Here is a 10514-nt window from a genome sequence, read left to right on the forward strand (position 1 = left end):
ACATACATGTATGTATACTTCGAACATGTATACATACATACATACATATGTACATACATTACATACATACATACATACATACATACATACATACATACATACATACATACATACATACATACATACATACATACATACATACATACATACATACATACGGAAGAGTACAATATATGCAAAGCCAATTAGGCGAGCAAGGCGGAAAACTGGCGACGACGTATAGGCGCGAGACACCCACCACAAGTATGCAAAAATAATGCGCAGTCTGACAGAGAAGACAGGGGACAGACATAAAGCGCTGCTATACGAAGGCACGCCGCCATTCGCTGCAGGAAAAGAGGGAAAGAGGGGAAAACGAAGGAACGAGTGATTGGAGGTTGGCAGAGAGGAACAAATTGGGCACAAGGTTACCCGGCTGGCGACGGAACCGCGGAGCAAAGCGCGAAGCCATCTATGTATACGCGCCGCCGACAACGTCGTCGTCGACGATGTCCTTAATTCGCGCGTGGCTGCAGCTTCGTCCGCGCACATATGTGGAAAGAAACGAGCGATTGAACTCCTTCAACTCTTTGTACGATCCGTCGCGCGACCGACCTTCACAGCTCATTCCTGCCATTCCAAAGCAATGCGCCTCTTACATACTCTAGACGTAGACGGCACATACTATATAAGGCTCGAATTCTGTAACAACACAACATCAGTATTGTTCATTTGCGCAGAAGCTCGCCTTCTCAGAAATTTATCCGCCGCCGTGGTAGCGGTTATGGTTCTCTGGAGGTCGCGGGTGCGAGTCACCGTAAAGGTGGACGCATTTTCGATAGCGGGGAAATGACAGGGACTTGTGCGTTTAGATTTAGTTGCACGTTAAAAGAAACCCCAGTTGGTCGAAATATTCGGAGCCCTCCTCTACGGCATGCCTCGTAATGGTAATTATTTTGTTGCTAAATTGAGAAACAAAGTAACTTTGCACAATACTGCGCAGTCGACGAGACGCCAAATATCTTCGTCCTTCTTTTTTTCAATTGGAAGTTTTTTATCTATACCAACTTAACGAAGCGGCTGCAAGGTAGGTTAACAAGATAAGAGTTGCCTTTCTTTCTTTCTACAGTGTTTATGGCCTATATAAAATTCGCGTAGGCTACATGCCTGTAGGATATGTAGGCCAATGCAATGTTCGTGTATCACCGGCGGTACAGCTTCCAACATTTCAGCATAAGCATAGGTCTGCGGTATGCCGAGTGGCTGACCTTGCAGCCTAATAAAAAAAAAATGTCCTAAGCCATCAAGGAACGAAGGTATACGAAGGCGCTTGCCAGCTATCGCACGTAAAAAAATAAACATAACACGGTAACGATTGCCAGTATGCAGCGCACGCGTAATACAACACTCGATAAAGTACATCCCGACACGCGAACACATACACATTCAGCTCGAAGTGAATCGAATCGCCCCTCCAACGTAGACAGCCTACTTCGCCACATGCAGATTCGCGTCGCTTCATCAGCGATCGGATGCGATTGGACGAGATCTGGCAGTGCCTCTGCATGTTTACACATGCATGGCTTTTACAGCCGTCATGGGAGGAGAGCGTCGTCCGAGAAAGCACTCGCGAGCACTCGCTGAGCGCAAGACGTTCGACAAACACAAGCCAACACAGACGCAGAGAGACACTGAGTGAGAAATTCAGCCGATGAGGTCACAGCATATCGACGCGAAGGAACACAACGATATTTCCTACAGAATTCCATTTATGTTTGACGCACACATTTGATCATATTCATCATCATCAGCCTGAGTACGTCCACTGCAGGACAAAGAACTCTCCCATGTTCCGCCAGTTAACTCGGTCCTGTCTGTGCTTGCCGCTGCCACTTTATACCCGCAGACTTCTCAATCTCATCTGCCCACCTAACCTTTTGTCTCCCCCTAGCCCACTTGCCTTCTCTGGGAATCCCGTTAGTTACCGGCAATGACCAGCGGTTATCCTGTCTACGCGCTACATGGCCGGCTCATACCCATTTCCTCTTCTAGATTTGAACTCTGATATCCTTAACCCCGGTTTGTTCCGTAATCCACTCTGCTCTCTTCTTGTCTCTTAAGGTTACACCTACCATTTTGTTTTCCGTTGCTCGCTGCGTCGTCCTCAATTTAAGCTGAACCCTCTTTGTGAGTCTCCTGGTTTACACACACACACACACACACACACACACACACACACACACACACACACACATATATATATATATATATATATATATATATATATAGTGGGAGTAATATTTCAATGGGCCAGTTAGTCTTCGTGAAGGTATGGGATACGGCACAACGGGAGCGTTGTCAACAAGGATAAATATACTTATTTCCCAACAGTTTCGGGAGGGGTCCTCCCTTCATCAGGGGATGAGTTATGGTCCTCCCCTGATGAAGGGAGGACCCCTCCCGAAACTGTTGGGAAATGAATATATTTATCCTTGTTGACAACGCTCCCGTTGTGCCATATCCCATACATATATATATATATATATATATATATATATATATATATATATATATATATATATATATATATATATATAGAGAGAGAGAGAGAGAGAGAGAGAGAGGGGGAGGGGGACTTTACGCTCCTCAAAAACTGTCAATCAGTCGACGTTTCAATCGGACACCGAGCTACATCAAAACAAAATTAACTAGGCTTCGAAGCGCTCTTATATCGTCGTCCTCCGAGCCAAGCGGGAAAAATAAACATAAAAAAAACGAGAAAACGACAATATAAACCAAATATCCAAGTATGTGCACGTTGTCATTTGGCCATTCACTTTTTTCTTTTTTATTTATTTTTAATTGTCCGTTTCATCTACTTCCCGTTTTCTTTTTTTCTCCCTCTCATCTCAGATCGGGGAACGACATAAAAGCGTATCGAAGCCTTGTAAACTTCTTGATGAAGATCGGTCTCCGAACGAAATGTCGACCAGTAAGAGTTTTTGAGAGGCGCACAACTTTTGGTTGCAATTTGCTTGCATTATCATCGGCGTACTTTAACACGAAAGTGTTCATGCCATGATCCACTAAGGCTCCGCTGACTTATATATATATGAGCTTGTGCCTGTGACTGCACCCGCACGAGGTTTTTCGTGGCTGGTCTACCATAGGCTAGTGCAAAATGTGAAGGACATTTCATAAATTTGGTAATCCTAGGTCATTAAAACTAACCCTAACATACTTCTCTCCAAACAAGCGTTAAATCACCACCGGACTTTATTGTCGTTTTTCTTCCGATCGGGCACGTCTGCAACTTCGAACTATCCAGCCTTCAAGCAAGCCCTCCGTTTTGTCTTACCCTGCTAGCGAATTCATTGACCTCTTATTGTCGAAATCATCCTCCGAACATCTAACGGAGAATAATTTCCTTGAATTTCGGCATTCACGCGTTCGACTATAGAGCCAGGTCTCCCGCCACTCCAGCACTGCTCAAGGCTAATCGAATTCCAAATACTGCGGGACCAAGAGCAATGCAGATACCATCAATACCGTGCCTCGTTATCTCCCCATCGACTATCTATTTTCCCCATCCACAAGGCGATAAGCCCCGCTGGAGACGCAGTAACAGCAAAACAACAAAAAGGAAAAGCAGATAAAGAACGAGAAAAAAACGCCCTCCGAGCGACTTGGCACAGAGATGTAGTTCGCGAAATGAAAACCTTGGCGCAGCAGACTAGACTGATACAATTTTCTGTGGAATGTATATACTGCTACACATCGACCTCGAAAACACCTGCCTATGAGAGAAAACGGCAAAGTCACCGAGATGCCAAAAAGAAAAAGGGGGGTGGGGGAGGAGGAGCAAAGGCAGACCGATCAATAACCAGCCGTCCGGTGCCGCAGACACGAACAAGCAAACGCACTGCCATTTCATGACGGTTGTAGCAAAAAGTAAAAAAAAAAAATGCGTCACAGATTAGCCCGTGAAAAAAGATTGAAAAAAAGAGAAAAAAAGAAAGAAAGAAAAAGAGAGAAGCCTAAGCCGTTAACACACGTTTTGTTTAACTTCACGATGTTCCAAAGTAATAATAGCAATATCTGCGCTTTTACCTCCCAAAACCACGCAACGATTATAAAATAACCTGTTGTGGAGATCTCCGGAAATTTTGAACATACCCAAGGGCTTTTAGCTTGCTGATATACTTGTTTGCGTTACCGTGTTATCGGAAACCAGATAGAATCTGCGCATGCACGGGTCTTCACGGAACGCGAACCTTTACGTATCCCGCCATATAGGCTTTAAATTTCCCGCCCTATCTCGCAAACTCGCCTTCGTTCGTAGACACTCGGGGTTGTCGCACTGCGGGCGCTCGAGTCGTCGAGTTGAAATAGGCCGAAGTGCGAGCGCCAATACTCATTACATCGTTTCAGCTGGATTACCAAAGCTAGAAGGCCTAAGACATATATAGACACCATCAAGGTGCTCTCCATTAACTCTTATTCTCGAGCCTTCCCGTTCTAGGCCTCTGAAAACATCCTTTAAGCACGCGGTAAATAGCATTGGGGAGATCGTATTCCCCCCGCCTTACACCCTTCTTGATTGGCATTCTGGTGATTTCTTTATGAAGCACTATTGCAGCAGTTAATACCCGGTAGATTTCTTCCAGGATGTTTATATATGCTTCGTCGACGCCCCGATTCCGCAGTGTCTGTATGACTGCCGATATTTCTACTGAATCAAACGCTTTCCCGTAATCTATGAAGGCTATGTATAGTGGTTGGTTATACTCTGAGCATTTCTCTATTACCTGATTGATAGTATGAATGTGGTCAATTGTTGAGTAGCCTGTTCGAAATCTTGCTTGTTCCCTTGGTTGACTGAATTATAACGTTGCCTTAATTCTGTTAGCAATTACCTTTGTAAATAGCTAGTATACTACAGAGAGCAAGCTCATCGGCCTGTAATTTTTCAAGTCCTTGTCATTCCCATTCTTATGCATTAAGATAATGTTAGCATTATTCCAAGATTCTGGTACCCTTCCCATCAGGAGGCACCTCGTAAGCAGGGTGGCTGGATTTTATGACATAATCTGTCCTCCATCTTTCAGCAGATCTGATGTTACCTGATCCTCACCAGCAGCTTTGCCTCTTTGCATGCTCTCCAAGGCTTTTCTGACTTCTTCTATCATTACTAATGGGGTGTCATCTGGGTTACTGCTAGTTCTTACAGTAAGGTCGTGGTTGTCCCGGCTACTATACGGATCTCTCTACAACTCCTCCACTATTTTAACTATCCTATCCATATTAGTAATTACTTTCTCTTCCTTGTCCCTTAGTGCATACATCTGACTTCTGCTTTTTCCAAGTTTCCTCTTCACTGCTTTGACGCTTCCTCCGTTCTTCAGAGCGTGTTCCATTCTCTTCATGTTACACCTCCTTGCAAGAGATACCTTGCGTTTATTAATCAACTTCTAAAGCTCTACCAACTCTATTTTGTCTGTTGTACTCAAGGTTCTCATGCTTTGACGCTTCTTAATTAGGTTCTTCGTTTCCTGGTACAGCTCGCCAGTGTCCTGTCTAACTACCCTGCCTCCAACTTCCACTGCACACTCCGTAATGATACTCGTCCGATTATCATTCATTGCGTCAACTCTAAGGTTGGTTTCCTTGATAAGAGCCGAGTACCTATTCTGAAGCAAGACTCTGAATTTCTGTACTTTCCATCTCAATACTAGCTCATTGATTGGCTTCTTGTTTATCAGTTTCTGTCGTTCCTTCTTCCAGTCTAGGCGAATTCGGGACCGTACCATTCTATGGTCACTGCATCGTATACCTTGCCAAGCACTTGCACATCCTGCACGATGCCTGGGTGTGTACTCAGTATAAAGTCTATTCCGTTCTTACTTTTGCCATTAGGGCTCCTCCATGTCGACTTACAAACCCCTTATTTTCGGTACAAGGTATTCAAGATCCGTAAATTATTTGCGAATTCTACTAATAGCTCCCTTCTGCCGTAATCTCCTACTGCCTGGTGACCAGCCTGCTTCATCCCTATCTATCCATTAAAGTCTCCCATCAGTATAATATACTGTGTTTTGTAGCGTTAGCTACACTGGCCTCACTGAGCCAATTTCGCATGGCACTGGTCTGCGCATACGCTATGATACTCCGCCGCCGGTGTGCGCGCAATTCGATGCACTGCGCAGACGATCAGTGGTGTCACGCACCGGAGCCGGCACCTCCCTCACACTCGGCCGCGCGCGACTCGCCGCCGCCGTTGTGCGCTTTCCAGAGGAGTGCCGTCATAGCCTTGGTAGACATATGGACGCCGACGCGCGCGCCTTCCCTGTGCAGTCGCCATCTGACACTGCGCTGGAGCCGCTTGATAGCGCCTCTGACTGGCGTTTGCCACTGTGGTATAGCCATGGAGAAGGAGAGTGCAAATGCTGCTCAACGCTGCAGTAGAGCGGAGAAGCTTAACTCATCGGATCACGAAGTAGTTGCCCGGCAAGATAAATATATATGTGCAACATAATACGTATACCATGTGTGTATCATTGTAACAGTTGTAAGCATGATATCTGGAAAGCTAAGAATAATGAGCTGAACCTTTGCTAGCGCTACGTATATCCCGGCATAGCTGAGCTAAGCCACTGCCATTTTGTTTTTTTACCTTACTCATTGCCGATTCCACGTCTTCATAGAAGCTTTCAACTGACGCATCATCATGGCTGGACGTAGGCGCGTAGGCCTGTACCACCTTCGTCTTGTATCTCTTATAGAGTTTAATTATGATACCTACCACCCTTTCATTAATGCTATAGCATTCCTCTATGTTGCCAGCTATGTTTCTGTGAATTAGGAACCCCACTCCCAGTTCTTTTCTGTCAGCCAAGAGCCGATAGCAAAGGACGTGCCCATTCTGTAGCACCTTATACGCCTCATCTGTCCTCCTAACCTGACTGAGCCCTATTATATACAATGTAACACCCTCTATCTCACCGAATAGTACAGCTAGACTAGCCTCACTAGATAAGGTTCTAGCGTTAAACGTTGCCAAGTTCAGGTTCCAATGGCGGCCTTTCCGGATCCAGAGATTCTTAGCACCCTCTGCGGCATTGCAGATCTGACCGCCGCCGTGGTCAGTTGCTTCGCAGCTGCTGGGGATTGAGGGCCGTGAGTTAATTGACGCATGCATGTGGGAGGTAGTGGCCAGATACCGCACCAGGGTGGCCAATCCTTCTCTGGTGAGGGAGTGCATTACCGGCGATGGTTTCGGTGAGGCCGCACCCCAGGCCTCCTAATGCAGTTCCATCAACACGCGGATTTTTTTTTTTCAATCGGGTTGGGAACTGCGCCGCACCGGGATTCGAACCACAGACCTTTTTGCATGCGAGGCTGACGCTCAAACCGCTACGTCATTGCTGCTTTTTTTAATGAACGCAATTCAACGCTTTATGAGAAACTGCTCTTGAGCAGACAAATAGCAAGAATTGCCCACTTTGTCTCGTCTACGGACAAGAGATGACGCGATGGCGTTGGGAAAGAAATATACACAGCATACCTTAATCTACAGTTTCGCGAAACACAACAGTTGGGGCTGGCAGCGCCTATAGCGATGCTCGCAGGCATAATTTTAACAATTAAACGTGTACGGAAATATATGCAGAAGAAGGTACAGGCTATTCGCCAAGCCACGACGCATGGGAAACGTCGGGAGCTGTCGTAATTATCGCATACATTTAAAGGCAGAAGACCTTACATTTACGAGAGGCCACCGTGATAGAACCCCTACATCGAAATTTACGAAGCAATGACTGGCTATATAGTTACGTTAGTTAAACAGTAGTGGTTTCAAAGCCTTTTTTATAGGGCAATAAAGAAATACAATGATTTGATTTAGATACAAACTGCATTCGGAAAAATTCAACGCCATATGCCTCACTCTCATACTTTCATTATTAGAGGAGAAAAGGTGGAAGGTGCATTTTTAAATTCCGCGCATGACGTCAAAAGTTTCCAAGGTGCATTTCCCGTATTTCCGCTACACTGGCTCGATGAAACTTTCTTAAACTTAGCATGCTAGGTTACGGCACCAACAGATGACAATGTACTTCATTTTCATCGATTAAAGGCTACGTAGCAGCCAGCAGACGCCTTCAGAATCTATGACGTCACGGCTTTGGGTTCGGGAATCTCCAGGGTAGCGTCTTCAACTGCACTTGCTTTTCGCGCGTTTTTTTTTTTTTTTCGTTTACTTAAGCCGCATCGCGGTAAAAGCGGCGTTTTCGGGATCGTGAAAGAAATCGTACTTCATTAATGTGCGAAAAATCGTTTTGCTCTTTAATGTCTCTTATAAAAAAAAAACAAAAAACAAGGGCGACAAAACGAACAGATACAAGCGCCTATTCGTCGTCCGCGCGGTGCATCGAGGTCACTAATTACCAACTTGCGCAATCGTCCACCCTGATTACTTCCTCAAGAATGGGTAAAAGGCGAGCGCTATCGCGCGTGCGACACGTGCGCCCAACAGCGAATGTTTACGGGACGTTGGCTACACAACAAACGCGAATTTGTTCACCCTCAGTACGTCACGCTTTCTATATTGACGCTGGTGGCTGAGTAGGCCGCAATACCAACTACAAGCTGGATCATTTGTTTGGAGGTTACGTTCGCGCGACAAAACGAGAATATCGCTCGAACATTTCGTTTTCCGCAAGACTGTGTACCAAAGGGTGTAGGAAAGAAACTGTAGACAGCCGCACTCGTAACATAAACAGGTGCTCCAAGAAAAAATTTGACCAGCGGCGCGCCTGGGAGGCCAAGGCTTTTGAGAACGGATTCTTGCGAACTTTTAAAAAACTTTGGCGCGATCCGCAAAAACACACACACACATCCGACAGTCGCCGCGCTTAAACGTTTGTGCAGCGATCACATCGCAGCTGCTGCCGATTAGACGAGATCAGAGCAACCTTCGTGATCAGAGCGACGTGTTCATGAAGTGTGTGTGTGTGAGAGAGAGAGAGAGAGATAAAACGTCTCTACATCGCACATCTATCAAATAGCAACAAGCGGTAAGCGCGTCATCGCTAGTTTCCCTTTAATGGCGCAATAAACGACGGAAGGGCGTTGATGTTCGCCGTACGTGGGAGGTCTCCGGCCGCTGAGGCGGCGGAACGTCGGCGGTAATCTTTGCTTACGCCAATCACGAACACTTCGTAAAACAAAAAACCTTCCGCCCTTCGATTCGGGCGTTGAAACGTAGTTAGCAGGCAATCGGAACACAGCTATAACCGTTCTTGAAACCGTCGCCGGACGTCAGAGCCCCGGAACGCAAGAGTCCACCAGGTGTATCGGTTGGTGGGGAATACTTCTTCAGATCGAACCATCGCTACAAATCGTGACGCGATCGCCTACGAAACACGAGCTGCGCGATGAACGGGTTCGTAAACAAGCTTCTCCGACCCTTCAGGGTCGCGGCAGGTAACATCGGCGTTGAAAAAAGAGGAACGAAACACGCTGTTAGAGGTCGCGTATCCGCGACCCCGGGTGCTATCACTACGAAGTGGCATCGCTTAGCTTCGGAGCTAGCCGACACTCCCAGCTTGTTTACACGTCAGATCGAAACAAGAAGACGTAGCTTACCCGATCCGCTGCTCGCGCAAAGGCGTGTCAAATCCGCCGCACTTTCCGCAGAAATATTCCAACGGCTTCTGGATGTTGCGACCGCGCGCTCGAATCAGTTGCGTAAGCACACCACCGACGATCGGCGGCAACGTTTACGAGGTCTCACTCCGAAAGCCGCACTGCGCGCTTCTCCTCGATGGGCCGAATTCCGGGTCATACACAACGAGCAGCGCTCGTGACCACTGGCGTCATTGAAAACGCACTGAAATCGCCGAGTCCCGCGCCGTCGCGTAAATTTCAATGGACCGGTCGCAGCTTTTCCAAGAGAGGGAGAGATATAAAAAAAAATGGCGGCAAAGAAAAAAAGAGAAAAACAACAGGACCGCAGCAACTAAATTGTGCTGCAAAAAAAAAAACTCAAATAGTAATTATGTGTAAAAAAACACAGTAAATGTTTTTATAAACTTTTTGCAAATTCTAAAGTATATAAATTGTTGTTTAGTTTTTTTTCAACAATTTACGTGGTTGCTTCGGTTTGTGTATAGTTTACGTAAAAACTTCTACGCCAATTCGTAAACACATGACGTCACAACAAAGTCGCACGCAAAACTTGTGTAATTTACCATATAAAGCAACTATATTCTTTTTTTTTTTTGACAAGTAAATTTGTTGATTTTTTTGTTTGAAGATTGGAGTTGACCAGCAGTATAGTAATATTTATGTTTTACACGCCACCAGTGTACAGCAAGTGTTTGTTGCGGGAGCCACTTTAACTTTACTTACTCATAAAGTTTTATCATTGTTGAAATTTTGTGCAAATATTAGTGCATGCCTTTGAGATGAAGTTAACGTTTAGTGCTGTTTTGAAGACAGTATTGCTTACACGGTCAAGTAAGAAAATACCCGAC

General features: G+C 45.7%; 1 protein-coding gene across 6 annotated transcripts in view; it reads right to left on the bottom strand.

Annotated features, from left to right (window-relative positions):
• Nucleotides 1–9955, bottom strand: part of LOC119181726 (membralin) — a 225328-nt gene extending 215373 nt beyond the window's left edge. For all 6 annotated transcript variants that reach the window (XM_075875606.1, XM_075875605.1, XM_075875603.1 and 3 more), the window contains exon 1: nt 9625–9955. The gene's annotated coding sequence lies outside the window, so the exon portion shown is untranslated. The remainder of the gene's footprint in view (nt 1–9624) is intronic.
• Nucleotides 9956–10514: the final 559 nt, after the last annotated feature.

Source organism: Rhipicephalus microplus, chromosome 10 (genome assembly GCF_043290135.1).
Source record: "Rhipicephalus microplus isolate Deutch F79 chromosome 10, USDA_Rmic, whole genome shotgun sequence".
NCBI lineage: Eukaryota > Metazoa > Arthropoda > Arachnida > Ixodida > Ixodidae > Rhipicephalus > Rhipicephalus microplus.